Genomic DNA, 20,129 nt, shown 5'->3' with positions numbered 1-20,129 from the left:
TTAATGATCGTCAGGAAGGCAATGTGCCAGGAAGAGTACCCAGCTTTCTACTTCTGCCTGAGGTATCTGCGTTTTAATCCAAAATATCTATGTTTAAATTCAAATCCCAGAAGAGACTCAAATGAGTCTCCTCTGTCTTATGAAACACTTACTTGTGCCAGTGAGTGGATTTTCACGCTGTGGTGCAGTCAGACACAATTCAGTTTTACAGCAAGTGTTCCTTAAAGAGATGCTTCTGCTCTTTGCTTCCTCACTGGATATAGCTTTGGCAATGGTCCAGTGAGACTGAGAAAATACTCTCAAATTAGGCACGGACTGGTGATAATTGCTAATTATTGAATGTCAATGGGTGAGAAAAGAAAAATCCATGTAATGGCAAAGAGATGACATGTAAAAGTGCCAACCACACTGTCATAGTGTTCAGTCCATCAGTCTTTATAAAAAAATAAGTAAATTCAATTAGGCTAAATAGATGGTTATTTAACAACAGTCAATAAAATATTTCTTTACGGTATAGTAAATAGGCTTATATTTAACCACAGCTTAGTATATTCCAATGTTAATACCAAGGCAGTTTGTTTTCATAGCTTGATCTAAACAGCACTTTATGTTGACACTTCTATTGCGTATTTAATGAACTCATATCAAATATGCATGGCAAATAAATACTATGTTCCTGGTAAACCTTTATTCCTTCCCCACTCACTTGATCTTTTCAAGGGAAGTAACGTGCTTTTCACAATATATTTCTTCTCTCATAAAAATGCGTATCACAACAGTGTAACTAAATCTTATTTCAATATTTTTGCAAGGCGGAAAGGAGAAATCTAGATCATTGTAAGTGCAGACTTGCTGCTGTTTTAAAATGCATCCTGGAACTCTACCTCAGTTGGCCTCTGAGCAGCCAGTCTACTGAGAAGTACCCTTCTGAAAGAAAGGATTAAGGCTTCCTGAAAGTCCTTAATCTGCCTATATAGAAAAACACTAGCAATGCATATGATGCTGCCAGTCAGAATCAGGGCTGGCAGCGATGGCTGCCCTTAGCTTTGTACGTAGGAGAGCACAGAGAGGATGGAGCTGCTGGGTGGCTCTGCATCTGGGCATGGGGGCAAGGTATTGTTACTCTCTCCCAAGAACAAAGTCAGGAATAGTGGAAGCAAGAAGTCAGGGTAGTGGATGTGTGTCTTTACTGTTATGAGACTGTTACAAAATAGTATTGCAAGTGACTTGAATTTCAAAGATTTGAAAGGGTCACAGAATTGGCAGGTCCTTAGGTCTCCTATTTAGTCCATATGCAAAGCACAAATAAAGGATGGATGGTGGAATGAAATAGATGAATACATGTACAATGTACTGTCTCCTGATTTCTGCCAAAGTCCTATTTAGACTGTGATCCTGCCACGAGTGTCACATTCACTCAGGGACAGAGGATGGCAATTTGCTCCCTAGGTTTTTAGGTATAGCATGTGCTTCAGCTAAACAGAGCAAAATAGTGATTTCTTCCTTTTTCTGCAGAGAAATATGAAGACGGAAACTGCTCTGCAGTGTTTGTCTTGCCCAGAGACAGAGTGTGCGATCTGTAAAGGTTTTCCTGGTAATTAAATTTCGAAAAGGATACGAATCCCTTTATTTATATTGGGTAACTTTGAGACGAGAAATAACAAATGTTTGATTCTTTAGCTCAATGGACTTTGAAATAAATGCTTATTTTTGTTCATCTCTAGCTTTGGGTATTTTTGAAATGCAGCTTTAAAGCTAGCCTTCCTTGTAATTCACTATGGGATGTCTTTATACACTGCTGACAGTAATACAACTCATTTTGGGTGATTAACTTAACCCCCAGTATTGCAAGTGTCGTGCTGCATTAGCATATCTTTCAAGGAATAGTTGCAGTGTGAGAAAATTGCCTGTAGGATTATTTGCAACTAGGAACCTGTGAAATGTAAAATAAAATTGAAGACTATAAAGTAAAACATCAAAGCTACCTAAAATATTAATAGCCAGCACTCTAAAAAGTAATTTAGAAGATTGCATGAGGTAGTGAAAATTACTAATTTAAAAACAGAGTTAAAAAAATAGGCAGGTAGTTTAGAACAAACAACAGACAATAGAAATTCATTTTGTTCATACTATAAAAGGAGTTCAAGAGATACTGAAACCTTATCAGTTGAGAGGGTCTAAAGTTCAATATTTGACCATCCTGAACTTAAAGAAATATGAAAGCAAAGCTGACATTTTCTCCACTTCAAGATTGAAGGGAAAATATACTGTACCCTTAGTAAAATATTGTAGTGGATTGAAAGACCATTTTCAATCCCTCCTGGAAATTTTGTTTCACTGAAGCATTGTTTCTTAACTTGTTCTGTGATATCTGTCTGTGGATTCAGAGGTCATTTGATTAGGCTATTTCTTAGGCATTTTCCAGGTTCGAAGCCAATTCTTCAGTATACTGTCATTCTCTTTTTTTTTTATTTTATTTATGATAGTCATAGAAAGAAAGAGGAGAGGGGGCGCAGAGAAACAGGCAGAGGGAGAAGCAGGCTCCATGCACCGGGAGCCCGACGTGGGATTCGATCCCGGGTCTCCAGGATCGCGCCCTGGGCCAAAGGCAGGCGCCAAACCACTGCGCCAACCAGGGATCCCTATACTGTCATGTTCACTATGTATTTGTTTTGAGAGGAAATGTGTTTAGTGACATGGTGAGTATACTTACTTTTATAAAGTATAGAATGAGCCTGAGGCTCAGAATGCATGGATTCTGGAGTCATACATCTTTTGTGCCTGCCACCTGCCAGCTGTGTGACCTTGGGTAACTTACTTAACATCTCTTAAGGTTTTGTAAATAGGTCATAATATGTACTTGAATATGTTGTCAAAAATTCCATGAGACAACACTCACAAAACTTTAAGAATATTGCTTAGTAAGAAGCAAACATTCACAAGACGGTAGTTACTTTTATGATTCATTATTCAGGATGATAGTTTCAGAGATGGCAGTTAAAGCTCTGTGTAAAGTGGTCATGGCATGGCATACCTGAGGTGCCTTTTTTGGTGCTTTTCTACACTGAGAACAATTCTCAGTGCTCAGATCTGTGATGGAGCTAAAGGGAGAAGGGGAATGTGGAAGAGAAGGGGCGCATGGTGAAGGAGTACCTTTTGTACCTGGGAATGGAAACTCAGTGCTCATGCTGGGTGTCTACATTTTTTGAGCACCTTTTAGGTAATGCCTACCTAATACAGATAAAAGTAAGCTAAAACTGGGTATTTAAGGGCCCCTAGGTGGCTCAGTCAGTTAAACATCTGTCTTTGGATCCTGGGATTGAGTCCCATATCAGGCTTCCTGCTCTGCAGGGCTTCTGCTTTTCTCTCTCTGCCCTTCCCTCTCCCACTCATGATCTCTCACTCTCTCTCAAATAAATAAATAAAATCTTAAAAAAACCCCACAAAACAGCCACCCCAAAACTGAGCATTTAGGTAAAGCCCATGTTTCCAAGTAGTTCAAGATATCTGATGAAGTGCAGAAGTGTACTCAAAGTAGAAGAGTGGAGTTAAAGCAAGACTGGAGCAAGTGAGCATATTAAAGAGAAAACAAAAGAAAAAATAGGAAAAGGAAGAGAAGATAGAAAAGGAAAGAAATCATACATGTGAAAAAGGTTAAAAAAGAACTAAAAGAAGCAATTGGGAACAAGAATGATGGAGATATTCACAATGATGATAATACCATTTTATAAATACTATTTGCCAGACTCTATACTAGGAATTTTAGTTTTAGGTGTTCTTTTCTTTCTTTCTTTCTTTCTTTCTTTCTTTCTTTCTTTCTTTCTTTCTTTCTTTCTTTCTTTCTTCTTTCTTTCTTTCTTTTTCTTTCTTTCTTTCTTTTCTTTCTTTCTTTCTTTCTTTCTTTCTTTCTTTCTTTCTTTCTTTCTTTCTTCTTTCTTTCTTTTCTTTCTTCTTTCTTTCTTTTCTTTTCTTTCTTTCTTTCTTTCTTTCTTTCTTTCTTTCTTATTCTTGAATTTTGAACACAGATCTTATTATTCCCATTTATAAGTAGGGAAATGGACTCAGGAAATTTATTTAGCTTGTCTAAGATATACAATATTTAGGAAATCAGGAGTTTAGGAAATAAGATGAAAATGATTTTCAAACCATAGGCATCAAATGACATCGTGTTATACCTTGAAGAAATCAGAATATAGTCATAGAAAAAGTCATTGTGAAAGTCATTATGAAGTTGAAATTAAACTATATAAAGTCCATTGAATTATAGCAGTAATATTATTAATAAAAATTATGTATTTATCATTTCATACATATCATGTATTATCATATATGCTATTAGATACACCAGATTATTATAGCACAAAGAAATCACATCTTTGGTTATAATACATATACTCAGGTTTTCTAAAAATATTAATTGTGCAATCATTAGAAACATACCACTTTAAAAAAGCTGAGGAATTAATAAGATGGAGAACACAATACCTTTCTTTCCACTTTGGACCAAGAACTATTTCTTAGCAGCTTATATTCTGTGTTTAGCATTATACTAGGGCTTTGTGTTCATAAAGGAAGAAAATTTGTGATTAGTGTTGTTACTGAACTCATAATTTAGCCTGAGACCATGACATACGTAAAACACTATAAAATAAAAGTATTAAGAAAGCAAATAATTATAATAAATGATGTGAGCCAGTCATTGCTGGAGGAATTCAAAAACAATCCATCATGACTGGAATATTTGGGGAAAATTGTTAATAAATGTTAGAAACTAATCTGTAACAAGTCAGGTAAAAAATAATAAAAGTACTAAAATGAGACATTGGGAAATCCTTCATAGGAGTATGAAAGGTCTAACTATGATTGAAAACATAGAAGTCAAAAAAGAAAAAGAGTTATTATATGAAAATGAAGATCATCTTCTAAGTAAAAAATAAAAATGCCTTAAGCAAAGATAAAACTCAGTGGGCAAACAATTGGTCAATGCAACCAGTATATGAGACAAAGGGGTCAATTTCTCAACTATAGTGAATGCTGATAGAAATTGTTAAGAAAAAGACAAATGATCCAAAAGAAAAAATGGACCCAGACTATGAACTGACAGTTTATTGAAAATGAAATACACATGGTTCTTAAGCATATGAAGATTTGCTTAACCTCATTAGTGACACACACACAAGTGTAAAATATACTGAAATGCTATTTTTCGATTATTTAAACTAGGAGTAGAGCCCCACATAAACCACATGGACTAGTCAGAAAGGAAGAATCTCCAAAGAAATATTGGTGTAATGTCGTAGGAAAGGGGGGATAGATACTGGGTAGAAGAAAAAAAAAATCAGTTATCTAATGTAAATGCTAAAACTATACCATGTCATTATTTCACCAGGAGCACTTTATGCCACAATTCTTTCTAATGAGGAAGTTATGTATTCTATAAAAGTTCAACATACTTTGTGTATTAAAATGTTTGAAGACTGTTGTTTTCTTTTTTTTTTTAAGATTTTATTTATTTATTCATGAGAGACACAGAGAGAGGCAGAGACACAGGCAGAGGGAGAAGCAGGCTCCATGCAAGAAGCCTGACATGGGACTCGATCCTGGGTCTCCAGGATCACGCCCTGGGCTGAAGGCAGCACTAAACCCCTGAGCCACCCGGGTTGCCCAAGACTATTGTTTTCAATCAAGATGGAGTAACAGGACATCAAATTTATCCTCCCCAGTCAAAATAGCTGAAAAAGGAGACAAAATGTATTATAGTTTTCAAGAACTTGAACTTTAGAGAATGAAAGGCAATGATTTCTAAGAGTCAGGTAACATATGAAGTGAGTCTTATAATTGTCTGAACTTATTGGTGTAGGAGGATTTCCAGGCTGCAGTGTGTGACAGGGAAACCCAGGCAATGCCTGGCAGATTTCTCAATTTGGGAGGAAAAGAGCTGAGAGTCTCGGGAGACTGAAGCACATGAAAAGCCACCAAGCAGCCAAATAAAAAGTGACTGTAGATATCTGTAGGGGGTCCTCCTGGAGTAGGTAGGACAGGCCTGCTCAGTAAATACATATGAGAAAACTACTGGAGGCCAAGAGGAGAACTATAGCTGAGAGCATTAAAAGCAACAGTAGTCAAAGCTCACCCTAGGCCAAGGATATTGCGTATTTCTTAGCTAGACTGGAAAGCCATGCAATTCAGAGACTTGGGTAAACACTCAGAAGTGGTTTGCCTTGATAGAGGGGGAAAAATGGGACATTGGCTACTGTTTGACTTAAACCTAACAAATATTAAGAGCAAGACCCCAAAGGATCCAACTGTTTCCAAATTACTTAACTGGATCCCAGAACAAAGCTCAAGAATTTTAGAAGAACATAAAAATATCCAGCTCCTAACAAGGTATGATTTATAATTTCTGGCATATAATCAACAAATTACCAGTCATGAAAGGAATCAGGAAAATGAAATACATAATGAGGAGAAAAAATAATCAATGAGAAACAACCCAGCTCTGAAGCAGAGGTTAGAATGAGCAGACAAGGACATTAAAATGATTGTTATAACTGTACTCCATGCATTCAGAAAGCCAAAGGAAAACAGAAAATGTTATTTGGAGATATGGAAGTTATGAGAAAGACCAAAATCAAACTTCTGGAGATGAAAACTATAATGTCTGAAATTAAAACTACACTGGATAGGATTAATGGTAGACTAGACATTACAGAATAAATGATTGGTGAACTTTAAGCTCTATCAGTAGAAGCTATCAAAAATGGAAACAGAAATTAAAAAGACTCAGAACAACAACAATAAAACCAGATCATTGGGAAGCTGAGGGACAACTTCAGGCAGCCTAATGTGTAATTAGAGTCCTGAAAGAGAGGAGGACAGAAAATATTTGAAGAAATAATGGCAAACATTTGCACATTTGAAGAAAACTATAAAACCACAGATGCAAGATGCTCAGTGAACCCCAAGTAGAAAATTATACTAAGGCACAAAATAATCTACTTATTCAAAATGAGTGATGAAACAAAAATCTTAAAAACAGAGAAAAAAACATGTGATATACAGAGGAACAAAAACATAAGGATGACAGCAGGCTTTTCTTTGGAAACAATTCAAGTGAGAAGATAGTGGAGCATCATTTTGAAAGAAAAATAACTGCCAAGGAAGAATTTTGTAACCAGGTCAGCTTCTATTTCAACTTGGAGATGGAGAGACCTGGAAATAATAGGAATATGTAAAATGCAACAGGAAAATGCAGATTGCAAATGAATGTGATTCTTGGATTTAAGAGAATTGCAATGGTAATTATTGAGGTAGTGAGACAAATACAGAGAGAAATAGGATCCACGCTTTTGCTTACCAGTGGCAGGCACCACTGGCTGCTTAAAAGATGGTAAGAGAATATAGCTAAAAATTGTTAACAAACTGCTAAAGATGGAATGAGGGTTGGCATCAGAGTGGAAAGCTCCCGGGGGCTTCAGATATTAATAACATTCTAACTCTTACAAGCAAAGCCTTAACCCCATAAGGCACTATCAGGGATGATAGAGTCCTGAGATAGGTTTTCTCATGGTTCTCTTTGGAGAAATGTGAAGGACGGCCACTGCCAAAACTCTACCCAGAACTGCTTTTCCTATTTCTCTCCCTGATCAAAAGCCTTAACCTTTAGGATGGGTAGTGGTGGTGGAGAACAACAAAAATGTGTTGCCTTAGGGCACTGGTGGAAACCCACTGCAATTTGGGAAAGGAAATTTCTTATAAAGCACCACCTTTGGGGAGGAACAGAGTAAGTTCCAGATTCAACATTACAGCAGAAAGAGAGTCAAGAGTGTTTATGAAGGATCTCAGCTGGACTCATAGACCATGTATCCACCTAAAATTAAGTGTTGAGTAAAAATAACACGGGAATATAGTTGAGAGAGCTGCAAGGAACAGATTCTCTCTGGGGAGAGGTGTACTGGGAAACACAACACCAAGGAGGGCAGCAAACACTTTAAAACCTACCTTGGGAACCATCCCACCACCTAAACCCCAGATATCACTCAGGGAATTTGAAGCCTGTGGTGAACTGAGATCAGTCATAGCAACACTAGATCTCAAACACAGCCCAACTGACTAACGTAAAGCCTTCACAAATTGGCAATGATAATAATAATAATAATAATAATAATAATAATAATAATAATAATTTTAAGTGGTTATTTCCAAGCATAGAAATATTTATCTCAATATCTAGTATACTACACAAGATGTCTGGCTTTCAACAAAAAGTTCTGAGGCATCCAAAAAGAAGAGACCAATCAATTACTAGAACTAGACTCAATATTACACAGGTGTTGAAACTCTTTGAAATCTTAAAATAAATATTAATATGTTAAAAGCACTAATGAAAAACTTAGATTGCAAAGCAGGATCAGATGGGTAATTAATAAATAGAAAGTAGGAAAAATCAAATGGAAGTCTAAGAAGTGGAAAACTTGCTAATAGAGATGAAGAATATTTTTCATTGGTTCATCAGTAGACTTGACATATCCAAGAAAAGAATCTGTGAACTTGAAGAGAAGGCAGCAGATCACACAAACTGAAACACTAAGTATGAAGAGTAGGGGGATAAAAAGTAAAACAGAATAGAGCATCCAAAAGCTGTGGGACAATACGAAATGGTCTAATACAGCCATCATTGGAATTCCAGAAGAAGAGAGAGTGAGGTGTTAGAAATATTTGAAGAAGTAAATGCTGGAAGTTTTCCAAAATTAGTGACAGACATGCAAAGTAGTCCAAGAAAATGAGACAACATGAAGTAGGATAAATATCATAAGACCACACCCAGAAATTTTCTATTTAAGCCACTGTAAATGAAATACAAAAGCTAATCTTGGAGGGAGCCAGAGGGAAAAAGATGCATTATATATGGTGGAATGAGATAATAATTACAGCAGACTTCTCATCAGAAACCATGGAAGCAAGAAGACAAATGCATAACCTCTTTAGCATGCGGATAGAAGAAAAACAAAAGCCTGTTAACCCAGACTTCTATGCCCAGCAAAGATATCCTCTACAAGTAGAGAAATACTTTCTCATATACACAAAAATGAAAGGAATTCATTTCTAGTAGACCTACTCTGCATAGCGTTTTAAAGGAGATAGAATTTTTTTGTTACTTGTTTTTAAGGAGGTTTTTCAGGGAGAAGTATTATGATATCAATCAGAAGAAATGAGGCATATTGAAAAATGAATAAATTAAAATTTGTATTTTTCTTATAGCTTAATATCCCAAAAGATACTGATTGTAGTGTATATGTTTTTAAAATATTACAATCCTGCAAAGAATATGAGGGAGAGATTGGAGATGTATTTTTATAAATCCTAACATTACAACTTAAGTGGTATATTTTTTGAAGATACATTCGATTCAGATGGTTTGAAAATGTACATTGAAAAACCATGTGGCAATGACCAAAGTGGTTTAAAAACATATAAATCATAATTCAATAGAAGAGATATAACAGAATCATAAAAGTTGATCAGTTAACCCAGAGAAGTCAGAAAAAAATAGAAAAAAGAACCTGAGGAACATAAGATCCAGCCATCCCACCTCTAGGTATTTATTCAAGCAAAATGAAAACCTATACCCATAAATATTTGTATACAAAAGTTCATAGCTACTTTATTTGGAATAGCAAAAACCTGGAAATAATCCAAATATCTACCAACAGATAAAGGGCTAAGCAAGTTGTGTTATATCCATACAGTGGAATACTCAACAATCAAAAGGAATGAACCATTGATATATACAATATAGATAAATCCCAAAACAATTATGATAAATGAAAAGTCAGTCAAAAAGCAAGTTTGTTTTTATTTGTGTAAAATTCTGGAAAAGGCAAACTAAATTGACAGAAAATAGATTGGTGGTTGCCTAGAAATGTGGCATGAATGTAGCAAGAGAAAACTTTTAGGGATGTAGGATATCTTTATCTTTCTGTAGTGGTTTTGTGTGTGTGGGAAAATCTTGTCCATTAAATATGTGCAGTGTGTTGTATGTCAATTATATCTCAGTAAAGCTGTTGAGAAAGTATGTTTGATACAGATTTATTGTAGCACTTTCCAGTGTGCAACAATTATATTTTAATTTCCTTCCAACTTCACTAGGCTTCCATAAATAAGCTCTTATACTTTCCTGATGCAGGATCAGAATATCACACCTAACTTGACTTATGCAAAAATTATGGCCCAAAACTATCAAAAATTTACCCTACATCATACACTGCTGCCGAGTACCACAAAGTCTAAAGCTCTGCCTTTTGATTTACTCTTCTTCCCATGAAGTCATTTTATGGCTACATGCTCACCAAATTCTTTCCCTCGTCTTCCTGGGCATACAGCTACAGCACATTGCCTATCCTCCTTTTGCAGTTAGATATGGCCACGGAACCCAATCCTAAGCAGAGGTGATAGGCATAACTTTCAGACCTGATCTTAAACATCTCTTGTGTGTCATTTCTCTTGCCTTTCCCCATCCTCTAGCTGAATGAGGACCCTTCCAAGACCCTAGAAGAAGGCAGAGCTGTAGTATAAAAATACCTTTGTCTGTAAATTAAAATTTAGAAAGCTGTGTGCTCACGAGGGATGGTGGAATTAGACTGTTATGTGAGTCATGAATTAAATTTCATTCGGTTAAGCCATGAAATTTGGCAGTTTGTTTGCTATATAACATCCATATTAACTAATAGACGTTGCTAATTTTTACCAGCATTACCAGCATACTGGAAGGAATAAAGGTGACCCTAACATAGCAGTGTCTTTCCCTGCAGTTCTTTTTTTAAAAAATATTTTTATTTATTTATTCATGATAGACAGAGAGAGAGAGAGAGAGAGAGAGAGGGAGGCAGAGACACAGGCAGAGGGAGAAGCAGGCTCCATGCTGGGAGCCCGACATGGGACTCGATCCCGGGTCTCCAGGACTGCGCCCTGGGCCAAAGGCAAGCGCTAAACTGCTGAGCCACCCGGGGATCCCCCTCTTTTTTTTTTTAAGCTGTTTTTGTACATTTACCCTGGGGCCAGATTCACAATATATACTTAATAAATGCTAACTTTCTTGGACTTATTTTTTTTCCATTGTCTTTTTGGAATACAAGAAAAACAGAATAAGAATATGTATTTTTTTTGGTTTCAATTAGTATTTATGAAAAGTTAAAAAGTAAGTTTTAGAAGTTTCATCAATACGGATGTCTCACAACTATATTCATATAGTAGCTTTCTCTATTATCTGTAAGAATAAGAATCCTAAAGCACTGTGATTGAGAGAAATAATTACTATTGAAATAGAGTGGATATAAGGCTTCATAGTTACTTGCGGGAAACTTATTCACACTTTTGATCAAAATTCCATTACACAATTCCAAATTATGTTTTCAGGAACAAGTTAAAAAAACAAAATACTTTTCTTGAGTACAAAATCATCTTGTAAGAGGATTATTTTCATGAATAGTGATATTTCAATTTGTGAGTGTTATTTCTAGAGAAACTCGGTGGCTCTACTTCTCCACAGGATTTACTAAAACAAACTTGACTCCATGAGTACAGAAGGAATATAGCCATTTGGTTCTGCTGTTCAACTAACTGATGATTGTTAAAAATGCTACCCATGATATTCCCTTTCTGGGTAGCTTCAGAAGATGTGATACCACCTCCACAAGGCACTCACTCCACCTTGCATGTGGTGTAACCGCCGGCTCTGAAGTGCACACACCCCAGAAGATGGAAAAAAGGGCTCTCTTCTCAAATTGCAAGAAATAGCCTTTCTAGAGAAATTACTACAATCATAGAAGAATTGCTGTTTCCTTGAGGAATAAGAAAGGAATGTGTGTGGGTAGCTGGGAGTCTAAGGAGTTTAGAGTGGGAGATGTGAAATGACTACTCGAACATGTAGAGAAGTCCTTCCTTGCAGCACGTTTTTGAATCAAGCTCTTACTTGACAAGTACAGATGGGCTAGGAAAAAAATGTGAGCTAACTCAGTTCAGAGGGTAGTGTTACCTGGGGGCTATGTACTTTACACACTGAGATCACAGATGTTCAACGAGCATTGAGATATTCTTGATGAAGTTCTGTCCTTACTGCTTTATTTGCTTATTTATCCAGAGGTACCTATTAATTAGTGAAGTAGGCACATGTTTGGTAACTGGATGGACTTATTCCACAAATGCCGAAAATGAAATCTTCATCCAAAGAGTGGAGAGCTTAAGAAAGAGCTTAAAAAGGTTGAGAATACCCCAAAGAGAGGTTGAAGAGAGAGCCTTGAGGCAGTTCACAGGTCACAGACCTTCAGATGAGTGAGGAGTCACTCAGAACCCTCCTCTATACCTTATTCAAAATATATCAATGGACTTAATGTGAATAAATCAACTCCATTCCTCTGCCCTAGAAGATCATAAATAGAAAATCAAAGAACTAAAATCAGAGGGCTAAGAAGGACTTAGAGGAGTCACAGAGTTCACCAGTTTGCCTCCCAGCATAGGATGGCATCTAAGTCTAACAAGGCAGGTGATGAATATTCTTAAAGGTGGCTGGTGGTTCACACTGTTCAAATGGATGTCCAACTACCATTTATTAAAGGAAAGAGCTTTTGTTCCCCTGCTGATATCAGTGGCAGAAGTGTTCTAACTAAAATATGTGTTAAATATCAGAAGCCATCAATGCATTTATAGAGGATTATATATCTTGGACTTCACAGTAACATTAGGCAGTGTGATTTAAAATTGTAACTTTGAAATTAAAAAAAATACAAGTTTCTTCACCACTGATAAAATTGTGATTTTAATTTTAAATTAATTTAATTTTATATTTTAAGTGCTCAGTGTGAGTCTTGTTGGCTCATCTATACTCAGGCAGTGGGCAAGTGGTGCGCCTGCTGCTCCCTCAGCCCTGCCACCTTCCTCTGCTGCGTCCCTCCTCAGACTGTAGTACCAGCAGTAGCCTAAAATTTTGACTTTTAAATATCACTTTGTGCGCTTACAGGACAGATTTTTTAAAAACTGCTTTTGCCTTTATTTTTCCCCGTGGCCACAAGTAGTTGTAGCTGAATTCTTTCTAAATGTTCCTACTTTTCTTACTTTCTCTTCTGTCTTAATCCTGAGACTCATGATTTGAATTTAGGAAAATCTGGATATAATGGAGAGAACTCGGGACTCCTGGGAGCTGTCTGGGTGCAGAAGGGGTGAGTAAACAGTCTTAGAGTAGTGTGGTAGAGGCTTTGATGGAGTCATGTGCCGCAAGCAAATCACCAATGGGCTCGTTAAGTCATACTGGAGAGTCAGAGAAAGTATCCAGGAAGCAATTTGGCCAAGAGGAAGAATGAGTGAAGGGCTGGTGGTATTCCATAGAGGAAACAGTATACACAAAGTTGTGAAGCTGTTAAATAGCATAGTCCATTCAGTGTGTAGTAACCAGCCATTACTGAAGTTTAGAGTGGATAGCATGGAAAACCAGAAGATAGGCACAGGCCAGGACTTACATCATTATGGAGAAATTTTTGGATACTATCATTGACATGTTATTAGATCGTAATCTTTTTTTCCATCAGGGTAATGCAGTAATTCACTAGCAGGAGCCCACAGAGGCTAAGAGGGGCTGCTATGGACATAGCTGGAACCAGACTGGTAGGGCTACTGAGAAAGCAACCTCAGAAATAAAGATACTTTTATAACCCTGCCCTGCTGCTCTCTTCTTGCAGGGATGCATTCTGATGAATCATCCTGCTGCCCAGAACCACCATTTTCTGTAAGGCTTAAGCAGCTGTGTTTGTAATTTAGATTTTGGTGGTAAGACCCACTTTAATTCAGGGCAAAGATTGACCTGGATTTAAGGGAAAGAAACCAGATTGTTAGATAACCAGAAGACTAGCTGGCACAGCTCTCTCGTCATGCAAGGAAATGTCCACTGCTTTAGAACCCCAGCCATTCAAGAGACTCTGTTCTCCTTCTACTCCCTTCCAATCCAGTGCAGTTTGGTATTGAACCACTCCCTTAATATGCTGACAAGGGTCACATAGCACTGATGTATTGTCTGAACTGCCCTTTTTTTAAAGCTGATCTGAGCTGCACAGTACGTTCCAACATTATTGAAACTTGTCTCAAGTTGCAAAGTCAATCTCCCTTTAATTACAGTGTATTTGGATAGCATTTATTCCATAAATAAGAACAAAAACGAGTTGAAAATGAGTTTCTAAGAAGTAGAAGCCCAAATGGAACTCTTCATTGTTATTACAGCAGCAAATATGTTGAAAGTACAGGTTACTATGTGAGTTGGTTTCCATCTTGTATTCATTCATTCATCTTGTAGTTCAGGATGGTATAAGGGGAGGCTGTCTTAGGTTTAAGCAGGGAACTGAATATAAAGAGCAGTGCAATGTCAAGGCTTGTCTGGATCTTCCCCCAAGATTTGCATTTTCTCAAATATTAAGTTGTTATGTTGGGTCAATCTGGTTTCAAGCCTAATAATGAAAATAAGACTGATGCCTTGTCCTAAAATATACATATACATACATACATTTTAAGAAGACAGAAAGAAAGAAAGGAAGGAACCAGTCTCCAGGCTGGATCCCAGCCTCTCAGAATTTTGCCAAGCCCAGTTTAGGCCTGAGTTTCTGCTTTGCTACTCATCTTAGGTTTCTGTTCTCAGTGTCATGTTCTGCTCCATGTTAAAGGAGCACAACTTCTTCATCCCGTACTGCCCATAAATGTCTAAATCGTGACTGGATAGGAATTAATTTCTAAGACCATGGAATTAGCTGGTGTAGCGATATATTTGTTGCCAACTGGCTCATTTCTTAGCTTAATTCTTACTCAAGTGTAGAGGCTAATATACAACTATAGATTCTTCCTCCCTATATATAAAACCCTTTCTGTGAATATCTTCCAAACATGTCTAGGTCTTTAGAAATAATGAGCCTATGCAATGATGGATCTGAAAAAGGGAAAGGTCTGGTTTGCATGGGAAGGTGCTCCAGATTAAGAGCCTAGTACAAGAATGCTCCTTTTCACTTTTTACCGTGTAAATGTCAGGTCAATGAATTTTTTTTTGAAATTAAAATTTATTGTCTGAAATCTATTCTATACAAGATCTTTCTATTTGAGATCAAATTTTAGAGTTCATATTAATAAACTAATAATTTTGAGATCGTTTTTTAGTGCTGTAGTTTAAGAAGCACATCCTCTTAGCTTTGAATGGGTATGTCGTGTTCTATGGTACTTGGTTTATAAGAAGTAAGTTATTTCCCGTATCAGTATAGTCTTCTTATTCAGACAGAGGATCAACATAAGATCTTTCAATTTTTAAAATTGTGGTTGGTGCCATTAAGATTTGTTCAGTTAACCTTCAGGTTATTTTTTGCTAATATGAATTTTTACAAACTAAGTGGTCTGAAAACAAGTAATTATATAGTGTGACAAAGTAGGTTTGTGTATTTCTCACTAAAAGTATTGTGCTGAAGGCACAAGTTCCATTTTGTTCTTCACATGTAAAAATTAAAGGCAGATTTGAGGACAAATAACTGCCTTGACTTCATATAGCTTTCTTCTCTGTTTGGGGCTCTCATTGCCTATGACAGATGAAGCAGGTTCAGTAGGACAGTTCTATTGTTTAATTTGATATCCTGACATTCTAATGGTTGCATCACGACATTTAGTTGTCCCAGATCTCTTTATGCTGTTTTCTGGGAGTGACAGAGTCAAAAAAATATGCCTCTTTAAACTGTCATTCTGCTTAACTCCTCCTCTGCAATTACATTTGCATGCATAATACATCATAACAAATTAGATGTCGCAAAGACACACAACAGGAATTATGTGAGCTTGCACTAAGAGCTGTGGCTGATGGAATAGGCAAGGAGGAGATTGGAGGGTGAGGGAACGAAGAAGAGAAAAAAACTAATGAATGAGAACTACCATAGAAGATGGCAGCGGAAATTTATCTTCTCATCTTTTTGAGGCCAGTAATCAATTGCAGAAAAGTAAATGAAAAGGGAAAATTCAAAACCAATTTGGTTACTACCAGTCTGATTGGAGATTAAAATGAAACAATGGTATTTTGTTCTAGAGGGGAAGATATTCATTGGTTTGGAGGCAGTAAAAGTAACTATGACACAGAGGAAAGCTCTTTATTTCACATGTTAACCTGGAAAAAAAAAAGAGAAAGATATTGAGGTTGTAATTCAAGCTTATTGGAAGTGTTTTCTAGTAGACTGGAAACAATCTTCTTGACTGAATGAACCTAGGCTGAAATTACAGCTATACCCATAAACACCTCAGCCACTCTGTTTGGCTCCTACCTTATAATGACTGGATTAAAGTGTTTTTCTTATGTGATTGTATGTCTTCTGGCCCCCTGACACACGAAATTGGCCAATTTAGAAGCACTGGTACCTGATGGTCATCGAAAGGCCATTGTCCCTGAAGTGCTATTAGTACGTGTCATACGTTGGCCAATAACTGGCACAAGGACCGGGCCCTTCTCTAAAAGGTTGGAATAGCCGCTTTCAAAATGATGAGAATCAGTCAATATCGGCTGATGATGTTAAATGTTTTACTTAGTCTGACAAAAGAAGGAGGAATAGGAATTGAACTTGCGGTTCCCTTTGTTCTGCGCCCCCCCCCCCCCAGTCTCTTTCCATTTTTCTTACTCATTTTCTGTCTGTTTTCTACAAATACATAAGGGAAATAATAAATTTTCGGTAACATGGAAGTTGGATTAAATTCAGGAGAAGCCCAAAATATTAGTGCGGTTACAGAACATGCTGTAAATCTTTGCTCTCTGTCCTGCTCTCCTCGGCTTCTATTTCCTTAGCTTGCTTCCTCCCAGCCCCCTTGCCTCTCCTCTGATCTCAGGCCAGGCGTCCCACTCTGCAAGGAAGCACGTAACAGATTGCTTCAGTGAAGCATTTGCCATTCTCCCGGTTTTTCCTCATCATTCTCTTGCAGCCTTTTTTCCAATGCTCCTGACAATGTGGAAGAGCTCCCCAGCCAATCATTTTCTGGCATTCCGTTGGTTCCATGGTGAGATCCGAGGAAGCCCATCAGCCTCTGCTAGGCTGATAACCATCATTGCTTCTAATGTGTGCTTCGGCATTTCTCATCACAGCATGCATCTGTTGGGGAGATAAAAGGAGAGATTTACAAATATATAATCAGCAGATGTATGAAGGCTGTCGAAGCAAAGTAGACTAAGAAGGAAGCATATCCACATTTTCTTGGGGGTAAGAGGAGATAAATATGCTGGCTTTTGTATGATTAGGTCATTACTAACACCTGGAGGCTGTCTCGGTCCTTGGAGGAAAACCATGGAGAATATTTGGTAACGAACACATTTGGTTCACAGAGGGGGTTATTCTGAGCCAGATTGGAAAACATTTTAAAATGGAATATTGCCTGCATAAAAGAGGCAGATATCTCAGCTTTGCTTCATAACAGGAGTTCTCTAGTGGATCCTTCTGCATAATGGGGCCGTATGGTAGGTCTATGGAATATCACACTCTGATGTCAGAAAAGCATACATATCTTCAGCCAAATGTTTGCATGTGCATTAGAGCATATACAGTATTATTTCATCACTGTCTCCCAGGCCCTTGTGTATTAGCTCCCCGGCCCCCGTTGTATAATGAACCCCTCTTAAACCAGTGAGGTTTTTCAATATCGGTGAAGAGTTTTCAGAACTATCGTCCTTCAAATATTATTTGAAGTTATCTCTTGTTAATCTTTAATATTCTCTTCCCCGACCCCCTAAATTTCTTATGTGAGAAACATGGAAAATTTTGGAATTCGAATGTGTCGAGATTATTTCATATTTGAGCTTTCCTTTCCACCTTAACTAATATAAAACTGATAGATACTATTGTCTCTCTTCAAAGAACACATTTTATTGATGACTCTCTCCAGCCCATGTGTTAGAAGCCATATTTTAAAAAAAAAAAAAGAGAAAAAAGGACAGATTATAAATTTGTGAGCAAGGAAAAAAATACCAAGAAATTAATGACTTAGCCTTTGCTTGACAACAAGAAAAACTTAGTGTAGTGATTTCTTACCATGGACCCAGATTTCTAGAAAACTATACATAACCAAGAGAAGCTCTGTGGGTCACGCTAAGTCATCAGGATATTGGAAGGTGGCATTAGGATGACACTGTCCGACAGAGAGGAATTGCTTGCTCCGGTAAGAGATTAAAAATTTAATACTGTAGGATATTATATCAATCTAGGCTTTTCTCTATTCCTTTCTACTTTCTCTCTCCAACTGTCTAGTTGTTTTCTCCTTTCTGCTCTATCTATGGTGAATACTTCCATGCTTAAAAAAAATTTTTTTAAGGGAATCTTTCACCTTTTTTTCCTTGTAAACTTTAATTCTGTGGGCTACATTTTCTTAAACACGAAACTTTCCTTTTTCTCTGCTGGAATTAGAGAAAAGAAGTGATGTGGATGCTGAATACTGTGTCTTCAGTAAAGCAAAATGGCAGTGATTTTTGGATGGAATAAAATGAATAGTTAGAGGCACTAAATTAAGAGTGGCACAGAATAGCGTCGATGCCAGCATCATGCATGCAGGCTTCTAAGCTGCATAGCATCACCTAAGCTATTTTAGAACACAGCTACATATCTTTAATGATTACAAATCTTCTTTCATCTCCAGAGTGAGATGAAAAAGAAATTATATCTGTTTCTCTTCATTGTCTAAAAGGTATATGCATAATCTATATGATAAACATGTGGCAAGCAACTGGCACATAAATTATTCAGTAACGTTGAACAGGGGATGCATTACAGAATGCCATTCCACACCTCACATCTCACCTCCCCCTCCCCCCTTCCTGCACTGTTCAATACCAGCATGGCCTCCGTTCAGTAGGTATATTCAATTAAATCTAGGAACTTCTCCATTTCTGTTATACCTCCAGAAACACAACAAAACAGAATGAAACAAAACTTGCTATTTCATTTTTAAAGTACTGTATTCCCTTTGTAAGAGAGAAGTTTACCCACTCTCCTAGTCAAATGATTTTGAAATTCAGATAAAACTGAAAGTAGAGAGGATTTCTCTCTCCCTACTTACATCCTACTTCATAGGATTTCTATGAGTCATATTGTTTTAAGGGTTCATAGAAGAATGCTCTTGGTATTGTACCAATTTAATGTTCCAAAGGAAACATTTGCCCTTGAGATTCTTCTAATATGCTGCATTTGGATTCAATGAAAGAGTTTATGTGCATAACTTTTGCTGTCTTAGGGGTTTTTGTGTGGTCTGTCTGATGGCAATTTGGGGATGAAAAAGGAAATGAGAATCGATATTGTATTATCAATTTCTTTTAATCACCATCAGCCTTCTTTCCCTCCCTCTAACACATTCCCTTCCACCTGCACGATATTCTCCTTTTATGGTATTAGTATATGATAAAACCTCACTTCACAGCCTAAACATAATATCGTGGAAAAAAAAGAAAAAAAATAAGCCATTTCAGAACAACTATTGGTTTTGGAGCCAAACTTTTCTTCAGTTCTTGATGCAAAAAATACAAATTGTAACAATTCTATTTTTCCCATACAGTCAATAGCTAATCACATTACTATTTTATGTGATAGATATGCCTATTCTCTGTGATCAAATGACTTTTCAATTCTTAATTTGGACATATCTTTTGAACAGTGAAAATAAAATATTAAAAATATTCAGAAGTTTATAGTATTATAACATCCTCTGTGCATGCAGCTTTCCCTCTGTGTTGATATTGGTGAGCAGATACTAACAATAACACTTGGAGAACTTTATTATCCAATTTTGTGTGCATTCAATAGGATTATGAGTTTTTGATCATACAAATGCAAAAGAGATTTGGCAGTAGCAGGAAGCAACATAGTTCTAGAAGCAAATTTCCATTTTATTAATCTGAGATAGAACTACTTTTTCCAAATTGCTACACAGCTTGAATTATCCGTTCAGCTTTCTCTGTTTATTCTTTGCACCACTAACCTCAGAATGTTAGTGGTTTATATAAATTCACAGTCCTGTGAAATCTGGGGGACTAGAAATCTTTGGATGCTATCCACACGACTAAGATGCAGCCAATAAAATTTTTAGCTTTCTTTGTA

General features: G+C 36.9%; 1 long non-coding RNA gene across 14 annotated transcripts in view; it reads left to right on the top strand.

The window, feature by feature from the left end:
• The window catches only part of LOC112640998 (uncharacterized), a 297,942-nt gene that overhangs the window by 155,862 nt on the left and 121,951 nt on the right, over window positions 1-20,129 (top strand). For 7 of the 14 annotated variants that reach the window (XR_007411560.1, XR_007411561.1, XR_007411557.1 and 4 more), the window contains one exon: window positions 13,154-13,214. The exons of the other annotated variants lie outside the window; for them this stretch is intronic. This is a non-coding gene — a long non-coding RNA (uncharacterized LOC112640998). The remainder of the gene's footprint in view (window positions 1-13,153; window positions 13,215-20,129) is intronic. 14 annotated transcript variants of the gene reach the window in all.

This window comes from Canis lupus, chromosome 6, assembly GCF_003254725.2.
Source record: "Canis lupus dingo isolate Sandy chromosome 6, ASM325472v2, whole genome shotgun sequence".
NCBI classification, from domain to species: Eukaryota; Metazoa; Chordata; class Mammalia; order Carnivora; family Canidae; genus Canis; species Canis lupus.
This window is presented reverse-complemented; position numbering and strand designations above follow the sequence as displayed.